Source organism: Cervus canadensis, chromosome 5, assembly GCF_019320065.1.
Source record: "Cervus canadensis isolate Bull #8, Minnesota chromosome 5, ASM1932006v1, whole genome shotgun sequence".
Classification (NCBI taxonomy): Eukaryota; Metazoa; Chordata; class Mammalia; order Artiodactyla; family Cervidae; genus Cervus; species Cervus canadensis.
Window position 1 is genome coordinate 65,923,324 of NC_057390.1, and position 27,430 is coordinate 65,950,753.

At 37.9% G+C, this 27,430-nt stretch overlaps 1 pseudogene; it reads right to left on the minus strand.

The window, feature by feature from the left end:
- Window positions 1–11,036: 11,036 nt before the first annotated feature.
- Window positions 11,037–14,196, minus strand: LOC122442493 (annotated as a pseudogene).
- Between the last annotated feature and the right edge of the window lie 13,234 nt (window positions 14,197–27,430).

Genomic DNA, 27,430 nt, shown 5'->3' on the forward strand with positions numbered 1-27,430 from the left:
TGCAGTGCTTAACTAGCAACATCATACTGCCTACTTAAAGTAAGAAGCAAATCTATAAACAGCATGGACCAGGAGACAGGAAACCTCTACCACTCCATAGCTGTGCCCCTAGACCACTTAGAACTCTGGACCTATTTTCTCAGCCAAAAATCGATAGCTCTCTTACAACTTTTAGTAATTCTCTAGTTCTTAGTGCAAGATAATCAGATCAACCACTGTAATCTCAAAATTCCTAGCACACTTAGAGAAGTATGATTTGTCCTACCTGGCCTTGCATTTCTAATTCAACTTTTCAAGTATATTGTCACCTCTACTCAGAATCAGGTAACAGTCGTCTACTTATCTCCTTGAACATCCAATATGATAGTTTATATAGAGTGTGTCCTTACCAGTATTTAAATAAACCAAATAATCAAGTTCAAATTAAATGTGACACAGAAACATTCTGATTAGGGTGGAAAGATTGTTTTGAGGTATTATAGACCATTTTGAACTTGCTCTAAGAGATACTAATGAGAAACAGCCAATTAAAAGGAAAGGAAAAGGAGGGACTACCCTGCTGGTCCAGTAGTTAAGAATCAGCTTTGCAAAGCAGGGGACACAAGTTTGATTCCACTTGGGAGAATTAAGGATCCCAGATGCCTCCGGGCAACTACTGAGCCCATGAGTCCCTGGGTCACAAAGAAAGATCTCACATGATGCAATGAAGATCCCACATGCTACAACTAAAGACCCAATGCAGCCCAATAAATAAGTGAATTGTTTTTAAAAAAGGGAAAAGAAACTAATATTTACTATGTATCTTCCACATGCTAATTGCTGAATTATGACTTAACGCGTATTACCTTGTTTAATCCTTATGGATGCTGATCTGCACCTCTGCAAAGTAGATACTATGATCTATTATATCAAAGTAGATACTATTCTATCAATACTATTTTCCCCAATTTTGTAAATGAACAATGAAAATTTTGTTAGTAGCAGAGGAATGCACATGGTTTGTCGGGTTTGGAGGAAATAATTTGGCCTGTGATATGGCTAAACCATGTCACAGTAAAACCCAGTTATGGCCAATGTGTGGTTAATTCCTTACAGGAAGTCAAAGAGAAGGGGACCAACATTATTTAAGGACATTAACTAAGGCCTGCACTGCAGTGGATATTTAATCATATCATGCAGGCTTCACAAGACACTTATCAGTGTGGAAACAGGCTGACTGGGGTTAAAGTATGTCAACTGTTGCTACACACAGCCTGGTAAGGGCAGAACCAGAATTACAATCTGACTGACCTCAAAACCCAGTCATTTTCTGGACACCACATAGCTGTTCTATGTTGCCATCTTTTAGTCCAATGGAACATATTAGAAATGCAAATTATCAGGCCCCACCCAGATCTTTTGAATAGGAGGGAGGGGCAGAGGTGACAATCTCTTTTCACCAACCATCCTGGTGATTTCTGATACATTTTCAAGTTTGAGAACCCTTGTTTAGCAGAAGGGACAGAGTAACAACCACTTATTTTCTTTAAAAAGACTTCTTGGTTTTTGGTTTTGTTTTCTGAGTAGAAAAGTAATTATATAATCATCAAAGACAGTATGAAGAATAGAAGTCAACTCACTCTATTTAAAGTCAACAACTTTAAAATCAGATATTTACCACTGACTTTTTTTTTTTTGCATTCGCTGTTTTTATAAAGCTCAAATTTTCAAGAATCTCTCAATATTTTCCAGTCCAATGCTCTACTGTAGATCTAAGACCATTTTCTCCCTTCAGTTGCCCTGTAAATCTTTCAACTATGCCTTCTGCTGTCCTGCTACTTACTGTTACTACAGCACTTTAGATGTACGTTTGGCCCCCTATATCTGAGGCTTGCACACTGGAGGATTAAACCAAGCACAGATGGAAAATATTCAGAAAAGAAAATTATAGAAAGTTCCAGAAAGCAAAACTTGAATGTACCTTGGCCAGCAGCTATTTACATAGTATTCACATGGTATTAGGTATTTTAAGTAATTTAGAGATGATCTAAAGTATATGGGAAAGACTAGAGATCTCTTCAAGAAAACTAGATATACCAAGGGAACATTTCATGCAAAGATGGGCTCAATAAAGGACAGAAATGGTATGGACCTAACAGAAGCATAAGATATTAAGAAGAGGTGGCAAGAATACAGAGAAGAACTGTACAAAAAAGGTCTTCATGACTCAGATAATCACGATGGTGTGATCACTCACACTCAGCTAGAGCCAGACATCCTGGAATGTAAAGTCGAGTGGGCCTTAGGAAGCATCACTCTGAACAAAGCTAGTGGAGGTGATGGAATTCCAGTTGAGCTATTTCAAATCCTAAAAGATGATGCTGTGAAAGTGCTGCACTCAATATGTCAACAAATTTGGAAAATTCAGCAGTGGCCACAGGACTGGAAAAGGTCAGTTTCCATTCCAGTCCCAAAGACAGGCAATGCCAAAGAATGCTCAAGCTACTGCACAATTGCACTCATCTCACACGCTGGTAAAGTAATGCTCAAAATTCTCCAAACCAGGCTTCAGCAATACGTGAACCATGAACTTCCAGATGTTCAAGCTGGTTTTAGAAAACGCAGAGGAACCAGAGATCAAATTGCCAACATCTGTTGGATTATCGAAAAAGCAAGAGAGTTCCAGAAAAACATCTATTTCTGCTTTACTGATTATGTCAAAGCCTTTGAATGTGTGGATCACAACAAACTGTGGAAAATTCTGAAAGAGATAGGAATACCACACCACCTGACCTGCCTCTTGAGAAACCTGTATGCAGGTCAGGAAGCAACAGTTAGAACTGGACATGGAACAACAGACTGGTTCCAAATAGGAAAAGGAGTAGGTCAAGGCTGTATATTGTCACCCTGCTTATTTAACTTATATGCAGAGTACATCATGAGAAATGCTGGGCTGGAAGAAGCACAAGCTGGAATCAAGATTGCCTGGAGAAATATCAATAACATCAGATATGCAGATGACACCACCCTTATGGCAGAAAGTGAAGAAGAACTAAAGAGCCTCTTGATGAAAGTGAAAGAGGAGAGTGAAAAAGTCGGCTTAAAGCTCAACATTCAGAAAACTAAGATCATGGCGTCCAGTCCCATCACTTCATGGCAAATAGATGGGGAAACAGTGGAAACAGTGGCTGACTTTATTTTTCTGGGCTCCAAAATCGCTGCGGGTAGTGATTGCAGCCATGAAATTAAAAGACGCTTGCTCTTTGGAAGGAAAGTTATGACCAACCTAGATAGCATATTAAAAAGCAGAGACATTGCTTTGTCAACAAAGGTCTGTCTAGTCAAGGCTATGGTTTTTCCAGTGGTCATGTATGGATGTGAGAGTTGGACTGTGGAGAAAGCTGAGTGCAGAAGAACTGATGCTTTTGAACAGTGGTGTTGGAGAAGACTCTTGAGAGTCCCTTGGACTGCAAGGAGATCCAACCAGTCTATCCTAAAGGAGATCAGTCCTGGGTGTTCATTGGAAGGACTGATGTTGAAGCTGAAACTCCAATACTTTGGCTACCTGATGTGAAGAACTGACTCATTTGAAAAGACCCTGATGCTGGGAAAGATTGAGGGCAGAAGGAGAAGGGGATGACAGAGGATGAGATGGTTGGATGGCATCACCGACTCTATGGACATGGGTTTGGATAGACTCCGGGAGTTGGTGATGGACATGGAGGCTCGGCGTGCTGCAGTTCATGGGGTCGCAAAGAGTCTGACACAACTGAGCGACTGAACTAAACTGAAGTATTTGGAAGGATATACATAGGTTATGTGCAAATACTGTGACATTTCATATAAGGCACTTGAACATTGGCAGATTTTTGGTATCTGAGAGGGTTCCTGGAACCCACCCACCTCGGATTCTGAGGGATGACTATACCTCCATTTATAGCCCATATCAATTTGTACTGTCATTATTGGTTTACATTCATCTTTCTTTCCTTAGCAACTGACTCCCACACATATATAGTGAAGTGAAGTGAATTGAAAGTTGTTCAGTCATGCCCAACTCTTTGCGACCCAATGAACTGTACAGTCCATGGAATCCTCCAGGCCAGAATACTGGAGTGGGTAGCCTTTCTCTTCTCCAGGGGATCTTCCCAACCCAGGGATTGAACCCAGGTCTCCCACATTGCAGGCAGATTATTTACTGTCTGAGCCACTAGGGAAGCCCTGGTGATACATAGCGAGTGCTCAGTAAATACTTTGAACAAATGATTCATAATTTAGTGAAAAATAAAATAAATTAGCTGAAACATATTCAATCCTTGTTATTAGATTGATGATTCCTAACTAGATTGAACTCTAATAGTCTGATTAACCATAGAAATGTTCTCTTAGCAGAATTCCTTCATCATAGATGTTGTTAGTCTGAAAGTCCAAGTTTGATACCAGTGAATCTCAAGGGATTATAAGTATATATTAATATATAATATATTAATAAAATATAAGAGTCCTCTTGGATAGCATGAAAAGCAGCTGAAACAATGTTCTAGGTCTCTTATATTTCCCCTTCTCCTGCAGTTCATTTTCATGTCATTAATTAAACATCAGTTTATCTTGGAATTCTCATCCTTCTCCAGCAACTACCATTTTTCTGTACCTCTTTTCAGCAAAATACTTCAATGCAATTGTCTATTCTTGCTGTCTCTACCAATTCTCCACATTACTATGTCCAATAGATAGCTCTCAGTCCTCATCTTCTGTTAAAACTCAATTTATTTAAACAAGGAGAAAATAGTTCACTCTTTCTCTCACCTACCCCTCCCATCTTTGGAAATCATCAATCCGTCCTGTGCATCTAAGAGATATATACATATATGTGTAGCAAAGATCACACAGTATTTGTCTTTCTCTGTCTGACTTACTTCACTTAGCATAACGCCCTTGAGGTCCATTCACATTGTGACATGTGGCAAGATATCCTTCTTTTTATGGTTGATTAATATTCCATTGTGTATATATACCATAATTTTCAGTTCATCCATCAGTGAACACAGGTTGTCTACATAGCTTGGCTATTATAAATAATGCTGCAATGAACAAGGAGGTGCATATGTATTTTTGAATTAGTGTTTCTATTATTTTCTACAGATTAAGTACCAGAAAGTGGAATTGCTGGATCATATGGTAGTTCTAATTTTAATTTTTTTGAGGAAACGTCATATTGCTTTCCATAGTGGCTATCTATTACATTTTGATAGGTTGGGATGGTAATCATTGTTTTCATTGTCATCGTTTAAGTAGTTGCTGTTTAGTCCCTAAATTGTGTTCAACGGTTTTGTAACCCCATGGACTGTGTAGCCCACCAGGCTCCTCTGTCCATGGGATTATTTAAGTCACTGTTGTTGTTGTTTAGTCACTTGGTCGTGTCCGACTCTTTATGATCTCATGGATTGCAGCACGCCAGGTTTCCCTGTCTTTCACCACCTCTCAGAGCTTGCTCAAACTCATGTCCAACGAGCTGGTGATGCCCTCAACCATCCCATCCTCTGTTGTCCCCTTCTCCTCCTGCCTTCAATCTTTCCCAACATCAGGGTCTTTTCTAATGAGTCGGCTCCTTGCATCAGGTTGCCGAAGTATTTGAGCTTCAGCTTCAGCATCAGTCCTTCCAATGTATATTCAGGGTTGATTTCCTTTAGGATTGACTGATTTGATCTCCTTGTAGTCCAAGGGACTCTCAAGAGTCTTCTCCAAAGTCAGTGAAGACTTTTTCAAAGACGTTCTTTGATAAAAACTCTCCTTGACCAGACTTGAGTCAGTGCCTTGGAGTCCTTTTTTTTAACTAGACTTTGATCTTGGGCTCTGTCTTTGACCCAACTAGTCCAGGTTTAGCAAAAATTCTGCTGAGTCAGTTTAGTGAAAATCCCTCAGCCTTGATATTTACTCTGGATATCTGGTCAAATTCCTTATCCTTCACTCTTAACATCTTATCACCTTAAGCTGCCTTAGGGCAAGAATCCTATTGAGTCTGATCAGCAAGAATCCCCCTAGCCTTGATGTTTCCTCTTAGTAATTTTCCATCCACTGATCCCCACCTGCTCCTTGACTATAAACCTACACTTATCCTGGTTGGTTTGGATTTGAGCTTAGTCTCTCTCCCCTACCACCAAATCTTAATTGCAGTAGTTCCTCTTGAATAAGTCTTCCTTACTGTCTTTGACAAGTGTCATGAAAATTTTTTCTTTAATGTTACATTCACTCATTTATTCATTTGTTGTTTTATTAAGCACCTATTTCTTGCCAAAACTATGCTAGGAACTGGAAATATAATGACAAATAGGTTGACATATTCTGTTCCTTACAGAATTTATAGCCTAAAACTTATTGGTTATGTATATTTCATTTTAAAAATATGTTGTTAATTTTTCTGTTGGGGCATTCATTTTTAAGAACTGGTTGAAAACGCTCTTTTATTTATTCATTTGGTATGTACTGAACTCCTCTCATATACTAGGCACTGTTCTAGGCATAGGCAATATGATGTGGAACAAGATAAACAAATTTTCTGCTTGTAAAAGAGCCTACCTTAGGATCAGGGTAAGGAAAACACAGTAAGTAAGCAAAGTCAAGAAAAATGTTGGATAATGATAAATACCATAAAATGATTAGAGAGATGTGTGATAGAAATTGTCTGAGTGACTAGATTAGATGTGCAGCTGTTTATATATTATGTTCATTAAACCTGTTGTCACGTACATAGAAAACACTTTCCCCCACTTTGATCTTAGGCTTTTAGAATTTTTGATGAAGGGTTATTTTAAATTTTTTTTTCTAGGTAAAATAATACATGATCATTTTGTAAAATCTAGAAAAAGAAAAGCAGAAGGAAGAAGAAGAATAAAAATAATTAATCTCATTATTCAGAGGGCTTCCCTCTGAGTGGCTCACATGGTAAGGAATCTGTCTGTAATGAGAAGACACGGGTTTGACCCCTGGGTCAGGAAGATCCCCTGAAGAAGGGAATGGCCATCCACTCCAGTATTCTTGCTTAGAGAATTCCATGGACAGAGGAGCCCGGCGGGCTACAGTCTGTGATTTCACCCTGCCTGTATATTTTGCCTTCTATCCTTCTTGGTCTGATCCCACGCTCTCCACCTCTTAACTCCACTCATAAGTCAACTCTACAGCAGTTAGATGGATATTCTCCCTGTCATTTTCAGTACGCATGTATATAACCTATGGATATGTGTGTGACTAGTTTTAGTTGATAGAGAAAATACTTCATTAAAATCAACTTTTTCCACTATATAGAAAGACCTCTGAGGTCTGCCAGGCATTGAGGATTCTATAAAATGATAAGCAAAAACAGGCATGAGACCTGCATATTTTCTACTTGTATTTATATTCCATTTTTCTTTTGGCTACTCCTTGGTTTATTTTATGTTATATTTATTTATTTACTTAATTTTGATGTTTCTAATTATTTAGACAAATAGTTGGTATATTTGCTTTTTCTTTCTTGTTTCAAAATACAACTATTTAAAGCTAAAAGCTTTGATTTCAATAAATAGAGCTTTCATGTGTCACAGAAGTTTTAATTTTTCTCTAATCTTTATTTAAGATCTAAATACTCTAATTACATTTTACAATTTTTGGTCCCTCTTTATCCCAAGGGTTATTTAAAGTCATGTTCAGTTTTTCTCTTATTTTGTGTTTAAGAGCTTAGAATAATATAAATAACAATAAGAGTATAAGCTCTGGAGTCAAACTTCTGGATTTGAATCTCAGCCCTGTCATTTACTAACTGTATAAGTCAAGGTTCAATTAGAAAAGCAGAAACCACGCTAAGTATTTCAAAAAGGAGATATTAAATATAGGCAATTGCTTACACAGGTGTTGGACTACTAAAAGGGAAAAAAAACAAAAAAGAGGCTAAGGTAACCAGAGATTCCTAATTCCAGGAAAAAGCTTTCACCTTATGTTAGTTGTTACTATTATGAAATTATTGTCTTTCAGTAATAGATTTCCCCATTTGAATTGTTTTGAAACCACAATTTTAAAATATATTGATAAAATTTTTCACTTTATTTAAATACCACCAAAGTATTCTTTTATAACATAATCTTTGAGGGTTTTTTTGAGTCATGTCTCAGCTGGAAATATAAGAATGATATGCTTTTAAAGGTTATCTTTAAATGATATGCTTTTAAAAGTTATCTGTGAATGTCTTTTTGTTTCTTTTAAAAGTGAAAGAGAAAAAAAAATGAAAGAGAAGATGCACCGGTTTGCCATGGAATTCCTGGATACAATTTTTTTCCTCAAATCTTTAGAAATTTCTCCATTGTCCTCTAATTTCTTTGTTGAGGAAGAGTCTAAAACCGTCCCCACTTTTGTCTCTTTGCAATAAGTTTTAGTGTAGGAATCTTTATCCTTAAAATTTTAAATTCACAAGGATAGGTCTATGTAATACATGCATTCATGTTAAGTCGCTCAGTTGTGTCCAACTCTTTGAGACCCTATGGACTGTAGCCCGCCAGGCTTTTCTGTCCATGGTATTCTCCCGGCAAGAATACTGGAGTGGGTAACCATTCCCTTCTTCAGGGGTTCTTCCTGACCCAGGGGTCAAACCAGTGTCTCCTGCATTGCAGGCAGATTCTTTACTGCTGAGCCACTGGGGAAACCTTATCTACGTAATAATTTATTTTAAATATGCTTGCAGATTCAGGTATTTCTTTACCTCATGGAAGTTTGCTTCTATTATGTGTTAAATTATAATTTTTTATTATTTGTTTGAATTTTCTTTTTAAGGTTTCATTTATGTCAAAGTTATATTTGGCATAATTTAAAGAGTCATCAAGTTCTCTCTAGTTTGTTGTGAAAAACAGCAGTCTCCTCCACCTTACTCTATTTCTCCCTTCCAGGAATTAATTATTTTCACTTCTCTTAGCTGATTATTTTGATTGTTAGCTCCATGTGTTTAAACAATATGTCTTTATTGCTACTTCTAGACTTTTTACTCTTTGTCCTAATCTATTGATTTCCCACTGTGGTACAGAAAGAACTTTGCTTTCTTTTTTCCTCCAGCATCCTCCAAGTTTAATTACCCTTCCCATGTCCATCTTCCAGTATAACTATATCATAATTTTGATTAGATTAATAGTGTTTACGTTATTATTAATAAGTAAACACCATTCACAGGGTGCTTCCCTGGTGGCTCAGACGGTGAAAAGTCTGCCCACAATGCAGGAGACTCAGGTTCGTTCCTGGGGTCAGGAAGGTCCCCTGCAGAAGGAAATGGCAACCCACTCCAGTATTCTTGCCTGGGTAATCCCATGAACAGAGGAGCCTGGCAGGCCACAATCCATGGGGTTGCGAAGAGTTGGACAGGACAGAGTAACTAACACTTTCAAACACTATTCACAGATGAGCTATATGATATGATTATTTCTTTTCTCACATAACCTTTTGGTTTTCCTAGCATTAATAATTGTATTCTTTTTTTCATTTCCTTAGCTTTTCCTTCTTACTAATTCAAATTCTTAACCAACTGTCAAGATGTTTATTCACATTAGGTTTTCTATCAATTTTGTCTTCTTTCTAGGAACCTTCTGATTTACTTCAATTTGGCTTAGGTGCCATCCTATGATCTCCTTTCACCATCATCTTAGGAATTCCCTCTGCCTTTCTCCTATATTTGAGCCTTTCTTTTCTCTATCCCGTGTCCTCTTCCTGGTTTATCCTCTCATTTTGATGGAGTGTACCTCCAGTACCTTCTCCAGAACAATGCACACAGGTAAATTTTTGGAAAATTACTATGCCTGACTTGTTTTTATTCTACTCTGACACTTGACTGATTATTTGACTACTATGAAATTCTAAGATAGACATTTTTTTTCCTAGAAATTTTAAGATATTGCTCTGTTATCCTCTAGCTTCCAGGTTTGTACTTGGGCAGTATAAAACCTTTCTGATTCTTTGTAAGTGAATCAGCCTCTCTCTCTTTCCTTACAGGATATTCTATTTGACCTTAGTAATATTCTGAAAATATACATCATTCAGTTCTGGAAATTTTTCTTAAATTATTTCATTGGTGATTTTATCACTCTGTTTTCTCCTCCTAAATTTGCTCTTCTATTTTCCATCTCTCTATGTTAATTTTTTTTTTTTTTTTCTTTTCTCTCTTTCTCTTTTTGGGTTGAGTTTACTTTCTGGAGTATTTTCTCATCACTTGCTTTCAATTATTTCACTAAATATTTGTTTATCATATTTTAAATTTTAAGAGCTCTTTTTTTGTTCTTTACACATTTTAGTATAATCCTGTTCTTATTTCATAGACATAATATCTCCTCAAATATTAATGATTTTTTAAAAGTTTTCTTTTCCGTATATATTCTGCTTCCTCAAGTTGTCTTTTACTATTTATTTGATTGACTTGATCTCTTTATCTAATATTAAATATCTAGAGTCCATTTCTTTAAAACTAGGCTGATCAGATTTTCTCAGAGAAGACACTTCTAATATCCTGCCTGGTGGGTGAAGACCTGGTCACCTGTGTTGGAGGATCCAGTTGGGGAAGAGACCTAAAGGAGCCAGTGTGCACCAAATAACCGTCCCCTAATCTTCTCAGCTTCAGGGCTGTACTTTGGGTTTCCACTTTGCTGTGTATTTTCCAGAGAAGATACCCTCTGTTTTACCCTTTTCAGACATAAACCTCCAGTCTTTTTCCAGAGCTGGAGGGGACAGTCACCTGGTCACTCAGTGTGGGGGAGAGAATCAAATTACTTCTTTAGGGTATTTTATGGGTTGTTGGGAGAAGCTAATGGACACCTAGCCAGATGCCTTCTTAAACTGGGACTCGGTGTTTTCATTTTGAAAACCTGTTGTATTCACTGAAATGGACACATTAAAGAATTGAACTAAGATGTACTTGTTATAATTGACAAGTACATAATTGACTGAGGTTCCTGAAGTAGTTAAGGGGAGCAGTATGAGAGTCCCTGTCCCATCCTTATTGAGTCACTTACTCTTTTTTTTAAATTGTGAATATTTTATTTAGTCATTTTTGTTTACAACTGAAAGTCTGGGCATTCAAAATTAACATCCTTGCCCATGAGCTTCTTATAGACACCAGAAAATGTTTCAACTTTGTGTTTCACATCGTCTGCTGTGCTTCATCCAAATGAGCCTTTAGAAGCTGGCTGCTGTCCAGTTTGACTTGGATTATCTTGCCCACAATCTCACTTGGGAAAAACCAAGTCATCCAGGATCCCATTGTGCCCAGCTGTCAAAGCGAAGCCCCTGAGATATTTTTGTTTATTTTTTTGTACAGCTTTTTTGAGTTGGCTTAGGTAGAATTCTCCTCTGGATACTAAAGACAACATGCTTCCCCCTGAACTTTTTCTCCAGTTCACATACTAACTGGACTTGGGTTTTCTGAAAAGATTTCAGTTGAGGAATGGGAACAAAGATTGCAATAGCTTTCTGACCACCACCAACTTCATCTTCTTGGCTCCTGTTGTATTCAGCTTCCTTAGTGGAGCTCTGAGTTCCAAGTTGATCTCAAACTCCTGGAGAGCCTGGGAGGTGCCAGATTCCAGCTCCTGCTTCTTGCCATCAGGCGTCACAGTCTTAGTGCTCAGAACTGAAAGAAAGTGAAAGTGAAGTCGTTCAGTTGTGTCTGACTCTGTGACTCCTTGGATGGTAGCCCACCAGGTTTCTCCGTCCATGGGGTTTTCCAGGCAAGAGTGTGTTGCCATTTCCTTCTCCAGGGGATCTTCCCCAACCAGGGATCGAACCCAGGTCTCCCACATTGCAGGCATACGCTTTACCCTCTGAGTCACCAGGGAAGCTCAGAACTGAACATAGCCTAATCCTTTCTAAGGAGGCCAACACTCATTTGCCTGGCCAACACCTGGCCTGAAAAGAGCATGGCATGGTTTGTTTTGTTTATTTGTTTTGGTTTTGCTGGGTCTTCATTGCTGCTTGGGCTTTTCTCTAGTTGTAGATAGTGGAAGCTACTATTTGTTTCGGTGCACAGGCTTCTGTGACTTCTCTTGTTGCAAAGCACAGGCTCTAGGCTCTAAGCACGTGGGCTTCAGTAGTTGCAGCATTCAGGCTCAGTTGTTGAGATGTATCCTTGAGATCTTTTTGCCATCAGTCCATAACCTCTTAGTTGGATGTTTACTTTAGGTATGTGATCTGTGTCTAGGGAACAACAGGAAGCTATATCTCATTCACACAGGCATTAACTCTAGGACTCTGGTCTCAGAACTTCAGCTCTGATTGCCTGAGCAAACACTCAAACACTCACAGTTAGGATGCCCTCCTAGAAGTCTTATTCTGAATCTTTAGAATTATGATGCTTAGAGTGTGTGTTCTGTAGATGAATACCAGTCCATTGACTGGCCCATGGTGAGATAAGTACAGATATTAAGAATAAAAATTTATACTATATAAATTACATATAATTTACAGAATATTTGAAACACTTTGGAAATGAAAAGGGGGATATGATTCTGCACCTCCAGTTCTAGTGTGTGGGGTTTTTCCACTCACCATCTATTCACTGACACTAGTTAGGTGTCCTACAATTTTACTCAATTTTACTCTGACACTGTCTCCTTGGAGATAGCATCAGATCCCACAGGTTAAGGACTCAGTCCTACAAGACTGAAACCCCTGTTTCAGATGCCAATCACAAGTTCAGGTTGTCACATGTGCTTCTGACTGACTGACTGTGAATCAAAGGTTTAAGTGACCCACTCCTTGGGTTCCATTAATTTGCTAGAGCAGATCATAGAACTCAGAGAAACATTTTGCTTATTAGCTTATAAGTTTATTATAAAAGAATATAACTCAGAAACAGTCAGATGAAAGAGACACATAGGGCAAAATATGTGGGAAGGGGCTCAGAGCATCCTTGCCCTCTCTTAGAGCATCTACTCTCACATCATTGTCTTACAGCTGGGTGTTCACTAATTTAGAACCCCAAGTTTTGAGTTTTTATTGAGGCTTCATTACATAGGCATGATTGATCGAATCATTGGCCATTGGCAATCATTCAACTCGCAACCTCCATCCCTGATCTCCTCCCAAGAAGTGGGTGGGGAAGGGGACAGGGTGACTGAAATTTCCAATCCTCCAATCACACAATTGTTTCCTCTGACAACCAGCCTTCATCCTTAGGAATTTTCCAAAAGTCACTTCATTAATATAAACTCAGATATGGTTGAAAGGGATTTATTGTGATTATCAAGACACTTCTATTGCTCTTATCTTTTAGGAAATTCCAATGGTTTTAGGAGTTGTATGCCAGAAGCAGGGATGCAGACCAAGTATATATTTCTTATTATAAATCACAGCATCATAAGGGACTACTAATAATTATGCCAGGACAACAGATATTACCTGGACTGTCAAGCAAACAGAAACATATGGTCACCTTCTCCATAGATTTCACTTGTGATAGAGCCCTGTGGTACGCCTTTCAAATGACCTCCTGAACGTCTCTCTTCCTGAGTGTAATATACCTTAATTTTCAAATTCCAGGCCCCATGCCCCTGATAAGATAGCCCAGCAATTACAGTTTTGCCCACCACTTCCTAAACCATTCTTGGAAATTGGCTTATAATTGGACATGCTGTCTTGTCTACTTGCCCCATTCTCAGACTTCCTTCCAGTGACTGTCTTCCCCCAAGAGGGTATTTCTGAGAGCAGGCTTCAGTCTTCAGCTGTACTGCAATGAGGAGTCATAAAATATGATTCATGGTCATGATCATTAAATAAACTACTGAGTGCAGCCATAGCTTCAATTCATTAGAAACTTCAGAGTTTAAGTGCTTTTTGGCAAATATTTCCTAAATAGTCCTGGTAGATTTAACAAGAAGTCAGAGATTAGACAATGGGAAAAATCAACAGTTTTTCAGCCAACCCTCTGCTAGGAGCATCTGTGAAATATCATGCATTTCTTGGGAATTAGTATAGTAGTCTTCAAATGTTTTCACTAACATAATCACTAAGTTCATTTTTAAAAACCCTATATTCCTTCATACATTTTAAAGCTGACATATAAGAATTTTCATCACAAGTCCAAATAATTACAAAAGATATAATTTATGCCATCTCATAAATACTGTCATTTAAAAGTGAAACTATTCCATCACTCCTTTTAATGTATAGAATGGAGACAAACTACTATATATTTAATAGAATATAAATACTCGCCATCATCCATTTAAAAATACTCTAACTTCTTCTCCAACAACTAAGAATTTCACAACTATTCTTTTTTCTTCTAGAATGCTTATTTCTAATTCCCCCACAGAAGTTTATCCTATAGTAATAAATACTTGTTTTTTTTTTTCATCGATTGAATCATTTTATTTCTTCACACTAAAAGCTAATTAATTTTTAGTTTTTAATGTCTTATAAGTATAAATTTCTAAGTGTTTAAAAAATTTCTTCTGGTTGACAATTATTAGCTTTATACAACTAATTAAAACAATATAAATGTAACACAAAATTGGATAAATTGACAAAAAGTAAAAATATATTGGGAATGCTTTTTTTTAAATTTATTGATCTTTAAGGCAGGGAATGCATTTTTAATTGATGTATAATTGATTTACAATGTTGTGTTAGTTTCAGGTAAATAGCAAAGTGATTCACCATATATTTTATATATATATAATACATGTGTGTGTTATACAGTTGTTCTTTATTATTTATTTTAAATATAGCAGTTTATATCTATTAACCCCAAACTTCTGATTTATCCTTTCCCCCCACCTTTCTCCTTTAGTAACCTAAGATTGTTTTCTAGGTCTGAATATGTTTCTAGTTTATAATTAAGTTCATTTGTATACTTTTTTTTTAAGATTCCACATATAAGTGATATTGTATGATACTTGTCTTTCTCTGACTTTCTTCACTTGGTATGATAATCTCTAGGTACAACCATGTTTCTGTAAATGGCATGATTTCATTCTTTTTTATGGCTGAGTAATATTCCACTGGGGCTTCCCAGGTGGATCAGTGATAAATAATCCTCCTGCCAAGCAGGAGACATGGGTTCCGTCACTGGGTCAGGAAGATCCCCTGGAGAAGGATGTGGCAATCACCTCTAGTATTCCTGCCTAGGAAACCCCATGGACAGAGGAGCTTGGTGGGCTACAGTCCCTCAGGTCGCAAAGAGTCAGACATGACTTAGCGACTAAACAACAACAATATTCCATTGTTTGTGTGTGTATGTACATATGTATCACATCTTCTTTATCCATTCATCCACAGATGGACACTTAGGTTGCTTCCAAGTCTTGGCTATTATAAATAGTGTTGCTATGAATATCAGGGTACATGTATCTTTTTGAATTATAGTGTTTAATCTTTTCTGAGTATATGCCCAGGAGTGTGATTGCTGGATCATATGGGAACTCTATTTTTAGTGTTTTAAGGAACCGCCATACTGTTCCAATTAGTGGTTGCACCAATTTACAGGAAATGCATTTCTTTACAAGATGAATAGGGCTTTTAAATTTTTAGTTCATTAATCCCATCAATTCTATGTCTAGTTTTTATTTTTATAGATGTAAACACTGGGAAAACTTGTTCAGTACATACCCAGATGGGACTTGAAGTTTCCTTCAGCAGGACCACTTATTTCCTTGCATGCCTGAAATATGCTGCTGCTCCTGCTGCTAAGTTGCTTCAGTCGTGTCCGACTCTGTGCGACCCCATAGACGGCAGCCCACCAGGCTCCCCCGTCCCTGGGATTCTCCAGGCAAGAACACTGGAGTGGATGCCTGAAATATAAGCCCCTTCAAAAATGGTATGGGATCTAGTTTCAAAAATTACTTTGAATGATATATCAACTTTAACTTGATTCATCTTTTAAAAATCTATCAAAAGCAAAAAAAAAAAGAAAACTACTGCTCGCAGAAATTTTTTATGCAGTCATTGGAGCCATTCACATCCTTGGTTACTGGGAAATACATAAAAAAGGTTCTAGCAAGGTTTAGTGGGGCTTCCCAGGTGGCGCTAGCCGTAAAGAATATGCCTGCTGATCCTGAAGATGCAGGAGTCACAGGTTTGATCCTGGGTTGGAAGGATCCCCTAGCATAGGAAATGACACCTCACTTCGGTATTTTTCCCTGGAAATTTTTAAGGGCAGAAGAGGCTGGTGGGCTACAGTCCACAGGGCCACAAAGAGTCCGACAGACTGAGTGACTGAGCACACACACACACGCACACACACACACACACAAATATTTAACACACGACTGCTATTCTTTCCCTTACAGCCACCTAGTTTAACCCAATATTTTCAAGACAGGTTGAAAAAATAGAAATAATGTTAATTTCAAAGCACTCTTTCCAATATTTCTTAATAAAATTCTATTTTCATAATCTGATTTAAATATACTTTTTTAAAATTTTTTTTTAAAATATACTTTTGCAAAAACTATGGAGATAGATTTTACTTGTTTAATTTGTAAATTCATTTAACTTGAGTACTTCTTGTAAAGTAAATAGTAAACTCACTCCTCTTGGTCAAAGCAACCACGTAAATCACACTTACTTTGTGAGAAAAGTCTGACTTCTTTTCTCCCCCTTAACTTTATTTACAATACATATACAGTGTGTGTTTATATGTTTCAAGAAAGATTACAAAGCATTTGGAGGTAAATTATAGATAGTATCTGGCAACATTACTGAAAACAATTGAGATTAAAATACTATAGATCTAATATAGTTGGCCTTTTCCCTTTTTATTTTATAAAACAAGATGAAAAGAATATACTATTTCTTTATTATTTATTTTGGAATAATGAGCTAGCATGTGTAGCTGAAGTTATAAGAAAATTATTTATTAAACAAGGAGCATGAAAAAAAGCATTGCATGCTTTTTGCTAAATATGTGCGGCAGATATCAATGGTTGGCTTCTCATGTTAAGAATCATGTATATAAATCAGAAATAGCCCTGATAATGCTTTAGTTATTATGGTCAAACTTTCCTTGTGTATCTAATAAAAAAGAAAGGTACTGCTAAAACTAATTGGCCTGGCAGCTGACATCTACTTTTAGTTTTTGCTTTTATTCAGTTTTAGAAAATATTAAATAATTAGATGAAATAAGAGAAAGATTGACTATAGCTGCTTTATAAGATAGATTTTAACATATTGATTCACACTGAATTTTAAACAAATTAAAATCTTCATCTAAAATCATATGTCGTAGTCCCAGAAAACAGACAAATTCTGTTGGAGTTGTACTGCTTATTCAGTTTGAACATACTTTCCTTTCCAGCTAAGATATTCTAAGGATGACTATTAAGAGTTTCCTAAAGGAAGTGCTTGTATTTTAAAAAGCTGCTTATAGACTTCAATATTTTTCACCAATGCTTTCTTTGCTTTCCCCTCACGGGATTCCTCTTAAAAAATGATGTAACCTATGTTCAGTTCAGTTCAGTTCAGTAGCTCAGTCATGTCCGACTCTTTGCAACCCCATGAACCTCAGCATGCCAGGCCTCCCTGTCCATCACCAACTGCTGGAGTTTACCCAAACCCATGCCCATCGAGCCGGTGATGCCATCCAGCCATCTCATCCTCTGTCGTCCCCTTCTCCTCCTGCCCCCAATCCCTCCCAGCATCAGGGTCTTTTCCAATGAGTCAGCTCTTCTCATCAGGTGGCCAAAGTATTGGAGTTTCAGCTTCAGCATCAGTCCATCTAATGAACACCCAGGACTGATCTCCTTTAGGATGGACTGGTTGGATCTCCTTGCTGATACTGTGTTACTCAATTATAAAAAAGAATGCATTTGGGTCAGTCCTAATAAGGTGGATGAACCTAGAGCCTATTATACAGAGTGAAGTAAGTCAGAAACAGAAAGACAAATATTGTATATTAATGCATGCATATGGAATTTAGAAAGGTGGTACTGATGATCTTATTTGCAGGGCAGCAATGGACACACAGACATAGAGAACAGACTTGAGGACACAGTGGAGGAAGGAGAGGGTGGGATGAATTGAGAGAATAGCATGGAAACATATATATTACATATGTAAAATAGATAGCAAGTGGGAATTTGCTGTGTGACACAGGGAGCTCAACCTGGTGCTCTGTGACAACCTAGAGAGATGGGATGGAGAGGGGGATAGGAGGGGCCTTCAGGAGGAAGGGGACATATGTATACCCGTGGCTGATTCGTGTTGATGCATGGCAGAAACCAACTCAATATTGTAAAGCAATTACCCTCCAATTAAAAAATATTTTTAAAATGATGCATCCTTTGACAATAGTTGAGGAATAGAAGAGGCAAAGTCATTAAATGAAAATTGTCATTCCTCCTCTACATTCACACTGCTTTAGATATATCCCAATGGGAACAAAATATTCCATTTCTAACCCTGAGCTTTACCTTCAACAGAAATAACTATAACATACAAAGCCTTAGAGCATGCATTTGGTGACTACCAACAAAAGTCTGTAAAGCAGTTATTCTTCAATTAAAAAAATAGATAAATTAAAAAAACTAATAAGATGTTTCCCAAATCAGTTGTTTCCCATAGTCCTTTTGTTTGGCTCTCTGGAGGATTTCACACAGTGAGGTAAATGATGACACCTATGCCTTCCATTTGTAAAGTGGGAGAAAGTCTATTGTGAAAGGGCAGGTAGAGAGTCAGCACACACCTTTACCATAGGCAGGTCAATTTTAGGACACAACTCGTATGAAGGTGGAAAAAGTCTTGAATTAATTTTCCTAAAATTGTATGTCCACATTCCCTTTGGCTTACAATTTATGTCTTCTCCTGTTGAATTACTACAGTGAAGATTACTACACTGAAGATTCTTTTGTTGTTGTTGTTGCTAACATTTATTTATTTGGCTGCATGCAGTCCTAATTGCAGCACACAGGATCTTTGCTGCATCATGCAGGATTTTTTGTTGTGGCACACGGACTCTAGCTGTGGCACATGGGCTCCAGAAATTGTGGAGTGCAGGCTCAGTTGCTCCGGGGCATGTGGGATCTTAATTTCCTGGCCAGGGATCAATCCCACACCCCAATCCCATGGACAGAGGAGTCTGACAGTCTACAGTCCATGGGATCACAAAGAATTGGACATAACTGAGCAATTATCAGTTCACTTCTTTTTCTTTTTTTAAATTTATTTTTAGTTGGATGTTAATTGCTTTACAATGTTGTGTTGGTTTCTGCCATACACCAGTGTGAATCAGCCATTAGAATACATGTATCCCCTCCCTCTTGAACCTACCTCCCATCCCCCGCCATCCTACCCCTCTAGGTTATCACAGAGCACCAGGTTGAGCTCCCTATGTTGTACAGCAACTTCCCACTAGCTATCTGTTTTGTATGTATATGTATAATGTTTGGTAATGTATATGTTTCAGTGCTACTCTCTCAATTTGTCCCACCCTCTCCTTCCCCTGCTGTGTCCACAGGACTGTTCTCTACATCTACGCCTCTATTCCTGCCCTGCAAATAGGTTCCTCAGTACCATTTTTCTATATTCCACGCATGCATGTGTGCTCAGTTGCTCAGTAGTCCAACTCTTTGCAACCCCATGAACTGTAGCCCTCTAGGCTCCTTTGTCCATGGAATTTTCCAGGCAAGAATACTGGAGTGGATTGCCATTTTCCTCCACCAGCTAATTTCCATATATATGCATTAACATATGATATTTGTTTTTCTCTTTCTGACTTACTTCACTCAGTATACAGGCTCTAGGTTCATCTACTTCAGTTCAACTGACTCAAGCTTGTTCCTGAGTTATATTCCATTGTATATATGTACCACAACTTCTTTATCCATTCATCTGTCAGAGTACATTTAAGTTGCTTCCATGTCCTGGCTATTGCAAAGAGTGCTGCAGTGAACATTGGGGTACATGTGTCTTTTTGAATTATGGTTTTCTCAGGGTATATGCTCAGTAGTGAGGTTTCTGGGTCATATGGTAGTTTTATTCCTTGTTTTTTAAAGAAATTTCCCTACTGTTCTCCATAGTGTCTGTATCAACTTCCATTCCCACCAGCAGTGCAAGAGGGTTCCCTTTTCTCCACACCTTGCAGGCAAATTCTTGACTACTGAATCACTGAGGAAGTCTCTGCATAGTGAACATCACACATTTTCCCCTATCCCTCTGGTCCCTAACTTTCCTGCAGTTACTTATGCTACTAAGACATTTTTCAAAAGTTAAAAAAGTACTAGGTTAAAAAGCAATAGTATTTATAGTGGAACAATTCCCATTACAAATACTTAGAAATGCTGGATAAAATATAGGAAAAAGTCTTTAAAAATATAGGTGAGCTTGAAAGAAAGAAGTGTGCAGATAATAAGAAAGGAAGCAGGTGTTGAAATTTGAGGAAAAAGATTCCAGCGACTATTGCAAATGAGTAGTGGGCGAGTTAGAGGGAACTACCTAAGTTAAGGGACTTGGATTTTAAGGCATATGCAAAAATAGAGGACAGGGTTCAGGACCAGAATAGAGGACATGTCCTGGACCAGGAAAGGAAACCAGAACAGAAATCTCTCTGAGAGGCTGAAACTACCAAAGGGTAGCACCCTCAACGAAAGGATAGTAGAGGGAAATCTGCTCACCAGCACAGAGAGGTAACAAGGAAGTCCATATTCCTTTGCCCATACACTGGTTAAGGAAAAATGTTTTAACTGAAACTCTGAAAACTCAGGCCTGCTTCTCACTGCAGTTTTGACTTTGACTTAACACTACCTTGGAAGTCCAGCAATCCCTAAGTTAAGAAATTAACATAAAATTTGACCCTGGGCCAATGGAAAACCCCAAGGCACTTACAGGAGCAAATGTAACATCCTGAAGGGATGATACTTCACCTAAGGGCACATGAGGTTCTCATGGAATAAAGCCAATCCAGGCAAAATAGAGTTTTTATAATATAAGAGGATAAAACACACAAAAAAGAAATCAAACAGGAGTTCACTCAGGAGACATAAAGCAGAATTAGAGCCCTAAATTTGTGAAATATTAGACTGATAATCTAGAAAAGAATATAAAATGAGTATGCCTAAAATAATTAGATATGAAAGAAATGTTTTTAAACCCCTGCTTGTTGGCATCTGTTAACATTGCACTGGCATAGGTAAGCTATGTGGCCAAACCCATAGTCAGAGGAGGAGGGGAATACAGAGTTACATGGCAAAGGCTGTGAAGACAGTTCTTACTGGAGGGCATTAACAGAACACACAACTGTGTTTATTATTGTTTTGTTGTTGTTTAGTCATGCCTTTGGCCACCTGATGCGAAGAGCCGACTCACTGGAAAAGACCCCGATGCTGGGAAGGACAGAAGGCAGGAGGAGAAGGGGACCCCAGAGGATGAGATGGTTGGATGGCATCACCGACTCAATGGACATGAGTTTGAGCAAGCTCCAGGAGATGATGAAGGACAGGGAGGCCTGGCATTCTGCAACCCTTGGAGTTGCAGAGAGTCAGACATGACTGAGCGACAGAACCACAAGTCGTGTCTCACTCCGCAACCCCATGGACTGTAGCCCACCAGGCTCATCAGTCCATGGGATTCTCCAGGCAAGAATATTGGAGTGGGTAGCCATTTCCTTCTCCAGGGTATCTTGCCAACCCAGGGATGTTTATCTGTTTAATAAACTCCGTATAGTTCATTTCATCTTCAATTGTCATTCCCTCTCTTAAAGTAAAATTTCTTCTATTGTTATTTAAGAAACATATAAGAAACAAATCAGAATAGACAAGCAAAATGAATGTAAAGAAATATGATAATGACCCTCACAGAGACAATCACTCAATGAATAGTCTTCACAATTTTTGCCTCTCTCTACCTGGGTATATGTATGTATGCTCATGTCTAGATTGGTTATGGAATTATTTTTAAATTCTGTAATATAAAAATTAATTTAGAACGGCTATTAGGTCTCAATGAAAAGTCATGTTTCACAGAATGATATGTAAAATTCATCTGCTCATGGAAAATCATTGTCTTCAGGCACAGACTTTTATACTATATGCAACTTTTATCTTTTGAACGAGATGCCTCTTTAGCAATTGAATCTGCTGGTTTTCATGTGGTCACTGATATTACTACATGCCTCGTGGGATGCTAAATTTTATGCTTTACATTTTATGAAGTTATATGTTTATCCTACATTTTCTTGAGAAATTAAAAGTATTGAATTTTTATTAAACACGCACTTTTTTTTTCCTTTGAGCTTATTTTTGTTAAAGATCTTATTGTGCAGTGTTAAAAGTGTTACCAAACAATAGCATAAATAAACAACGGTATATTATCACCGTGCAATGAATGGCAAAACCTCTGTGACAAGCGTGTCCAATCTACTTTCAATACACTCTATTGCAGTACTGTTCAGTCTCTATTTCCTGCACATAATTCACATAATCTAACCTGGAATTTCCCAGGTTTCCTACTGACTGGTGGCCTAGCAGGCCTGGCACTGTTGTGTGGTATGCCAAATAGTCCTCAGGGACTGGCACATCTAACACTTCCCCCACCGCCCCACAAGGTCACACAGAGTTCACTGTCCTGGCCTGATTTTATCAGCAAGTACCCAGCATGTTGTTCTTGAAAGAAAATTCACAGCTACCTTGCCTCCGGAAAGGATTGGGAAAAGAGCTAACCAAATTATTGCTGGTTGTATTTCAATTTTAACCATGAGTTGCAGTGAGAATTATTTTTGCTGCTGATGCATCACACACACTAGAGATGGCAGAAACTAAAGTGCAAAGTTTGGTGGTGGTGGTTTAATCGCTAAGTCGTGTCTGACTCTTTTGCAGCCCCATTGACTGAAGCCCACAGGCTCCTCTGTCCATGGGATTTCCCAGGCAAGAATACTGGAGTGGGTTGCCATTTCTTTCTCCAGGGATCTTCCCAACCCAGGGATTGAACCCATGTCTCCTGCATTGGCAGTAGGATTCTTTACCACTGAACTACCAGGGAAGCCCCAAAGTACAAACTCATGAGTTTACTGAACTCATTCTAGCATATTGTAATGTAATTATTAATAATAGCATGTGGTTTTAAAAAGTGACAAATTTGAGACAAATGCCAAAATGGATTGCAGTTGGACCACAATAAACCTGAAGATCTGCTGCCCTAATTATAAAGCTGTGATAATTAAGACAAAGTATTGTGGGCAATAATAGACAAATAGACCATTGGAAGAATAGTCCAACTGACCAAAGGATAAAAGGAAACTTGATACATTACTGACCTGTGAGGAAAGAGTATTTCATCTTGGGAAATCTGGTTATTTTTGCGGAAAAAAATAAAAGTGGAGTGGACCTTTACCTTACACCAATCATAAAAATTCAATTCAGAATTAAGTGTGAAGGGCAAATGTATAAAATATTTAGGAAAAAATGAGTAGAAGAGCTTTATGACTTTGAGGTGGGAAAGATTCTTTAAATGAAACACACAAAAAATAAACCTTTAGGAAACAAGATTGATAAGCTTGATGACATTAATATCGATGACTTTTGTTCATAAAAAAATACCAAAAAGAGAGTAAAAAGAGAAGCAATAAACTCAATTAAAATATCTGCAACTCAAGTAACACAAGTTTAGGATCCAGAATATGTAAAGAACTCCTATGAATCAACTAGAGAAATACAACACAATAGAAAAATGCAGAAAAAGACATGACATGACATTTAACAGGACAAAAAATATGAATTTCAATCAGTCCACAAAAAGGCGATTGATCTCATTTATAATCAGGGACATGCAGTATGAAACCATAGTAAGATATTTTTATCACAGCCGTCAGATTGGTACAAAGTTAAAATGTCAGAAACTGTCAAGTGTTGATGAAAATGTGGAGCAGTTAGAACTTTCATTCACTGTTTTTGAGACTGTACATTGTGCAAGTTTGGAGAACAGTTTGGTATTTTCTGTTAAAGATGCACAAAAATAACCACTCAGTGATTCATTCTTATGGGTATACATCCTAGAGAAAATTTTGCACTTGTGACCAGAAACAAGTGGAACATGATCTTAAAGCATTGTTTTTAATAGCAAATAAAATGTTTTGCAGAAACCAACACAATACTATAAAACAATTATCCTTCAATTAAAAATAAATAGATTTTAAAAATCACATTATGAACAAAGTAATTGGAAACTTACAGATTGGAGATAAATTGTGGAATATTCATGAACTGCAGTTACATGGATCAAAATAGTTGACTGTAAAACATATTACTGAGTGAAAAAAATTCTCTAAGAAATAAAGAACAGTTTAATTTCATTTATATAAACATACACATTTCAAAAACTGCAAAATCAAACAATGTTTTTGTGATAATCTACATGTATAGAAATAGTATAAAAGCATGCCAGTGAATGACAACACCACTTTCAAAATAATAGTTACCCTAAAGGACAGAGAGCTTCTCTGGTGGGTCAGACAGTAAAGAATCTGCCTGCAATGCACGAGACCCACATTCGATCCTTAGGTTGGGAAGATCCCCTGGCAAAGGAAATGGATACCCTCTCCAGGATTCTTGCCTGGAAAATCCCTTGGACAGAGGAGCCTGGCAGGTTTCAGTCCATGGAGTCGCAGAGAGTCGGCACAATGAATCGGACACAACTGAGCAACTAACACTTACACTTTCACTTTGAGGGAAGGAAATGGATTGGGGAAGAAATTCATGTTCCAACCATGTTATTACTTTATTTATTTTTTTAAAAATCTGAAACATTAAAAAAAAGACTGAAACATTATGGGAATGTGGGATGAAGCTGCTGGTGGGAACGTGAGATGAAGCTGGTGGTAAATATATGGTACTCAGTATATTATTTTCTTTTTTCTATACGATCAGTTGGCATACATAATAAATCTTTTCAGAGACAAAAAAAAATGTGCATAGGAGAAACGCCCTGATCCCTGCCTTCCTGATGGGAGCTGACTTCTCTACATTTTCCTTCTTTGCTCAGCTGGCCTAGCCTCAATCATGACTGTGGGCGGCAAGGCTTCTGCTGTGGTTCTTCCTCCCTGAAGACTAAAGCACTCATGGAAACAGGAGACTGCACTGAACCTGGCCCACGCCGATGTTCCTTGCTCTGTGTCATCCCTAAGGTTAGCTGGTAGGGCTTTGGGACCAGAGGAGGGGACCCTGGATCCCTTCACACACTCCCCTAGCCAACTTTCTACTATGATTCTCATACTGAGCCTGGCACAAAGAAGGCATCCAAGATGTGTTTGTTGAATCAACCTGAGAAATTGTCAGCACATCAATGAGCTGCTGGTAGGACATGAAAACAGTTACATGGTGATGTGGTATGTGCCAGCATCTGTTGTGTTCCCTAGTTTGGTCAGCACTCTAGCTAACATTCTCTGGGAAGTCTGGCCCATTTGCAGGAAGCTGACAGCAGGTATTCAAAAATTTTAGGATTTGGGCTTAATTTCAGATAAGCAGGATAATCTGGGCTCTGTGCCAATGAGAAACAGATTCTGCAGTCTTTTCCTGCCTTTTCAACATCTCAAGTTCTTATACCATCCACCCATATACAACTTTTCTTTAGAAAGTCATCTGAGAAACTGGCAAAAAGCACCATCTCAGTCTTTTCTATTTTTATTCTGATGTGAAATCAATGGGAACCAACTGTGATAGAAATGGAGGATTATGAATTGATAAGAGCAATCTATTTCCATTTGTTTTTGTTCCTGGGCAAAATAATGAAGGAAAATGTACCTGATGCGTAGAAGTATAATGTACATTTTGTGGGTCAGCCTTTTTTGTTGGGTGTACTCAATTATTTCTGTGAGTTTTTTCAGAGAGGAAAAAATATGCTTTCTACATTTAAATTGGTTGGACTTGGGAAAAATTTTTATGGGAATGATTTTCTAGAAACATTGAGATATAAAATAATATTAGCCCTTTTTCCTCTATTTTATTAATCTGTGAATTTAATATCTATTTTCTGCTATCCTCTTACAAACAAAAACTATGTGTTCTCCAACTTGATAACATTATTGATAATTTTTTTCAAAAGACCACATTGCAAAAATTACACCACTCTAAAAGTAAGCCATTTTTCTTTTCCTACATTCTTACTTTCCAGTCTTATTCTATACAAAAGCATTCTTTTTACATAGTGAATCACAGCATATAGATTTGTATTCTGCTATTTCATTTAGGGTATAACATGACTTCAAAATAAAATGGCACATGAGTCTCATGACTTTATAATCATGCTGATAATATATTATCACATATACACATTCACATAAAATAGACAGGTAAAGTTTTGTATATTTTAAAGTATCTCTATGCATTTTATTGTATGTGAATGTTGTGTGTACACTCTCAGTTTTGTCCTACTCTTTGCAACCCCATGGACTGTAGCCCACCAGGATCCTCTGTTCATTGAATTGTCCAAGCAAGAATATTAGAGTGGGTTGCCATTTCCTCTTCTAGGGGGTGTAAATAAATGTCACCTCCATGTAAGAAACATTTGAACTTTTAAAAAATTTTCTTTCTTTCTTTCTTTATTTTTGACTGCACTGGGTCTTCATTGCTGTGCATGGGCTTTCTCTAGTTGCAGGGAGCAGGTGCTACTCTTAGATGTTGGCATGGGGCTTCAGCAGTTGAGACATGTGGGCTCTAGAGATTGGGGTCATATGGGATCTTCCCAGACCAAACCCGTGTCCCCTGCATTGGCAGGTGGATTTTTTTTCTTCTTTGTTTAATCTATTTAGTTTTGACTGTGCTGGGTCTTCATTGCTGCAAGTGGGCTTTCTCTAGTTGTGGTGAGTGGGGGCTACTCTCTAGTTGCAGTTCTCGGGCTTCTCATAGTGGCGGCTTCTCCGGTTGCAGAGCACAGGCCCTTGAGCAGAGTTCAGTAGTTGTGGTTCTCAAGCTCAGTTGCCCCCAAGTGTGTGGAATCTTCCCCAACCAGGAATGGAATCCATGTCCCCCGCACTGGCAGGAGGGTTCTTAACCACTGAACCAGTGGGGAAGTCTGGCAGCTTGATTCTTAGACAATGGACCAGCAGGAAGTCCCATTTGGATTTTCTAAAGTTGGCTCTTTCAAACCAGCAGAGCTCTCAACCCAAATAGAGAAGAAATTTACTTAGGGCTTAAAACCAAATGAAGTTAAGTTACCTATTTGAGTCAAATCACAAAGTTAAAAAGTAGAATGGTGGTTACCAGGAGCTGGGAGTAGGGGGGATTGGGGAGTTACTATTTAACAGCAGTTCCTCTTGGGGGAGAGACAAAGGTCTGGAGATGGATGGTGGTGATGGTTGTATAAAAATGTGAATGTATTTACAGCCACTGAACTTAAAAATTACTAAAATGGTAACTTTTGTTTGTGTATTTTTGCCCCAGTCAATCCTCAGTGTCTATATAATCACAGAAAGAAGACAGGTCCTATGAGTATTTGCCTCCATTAGTGCAAAGTTCTTCAGCTTAAA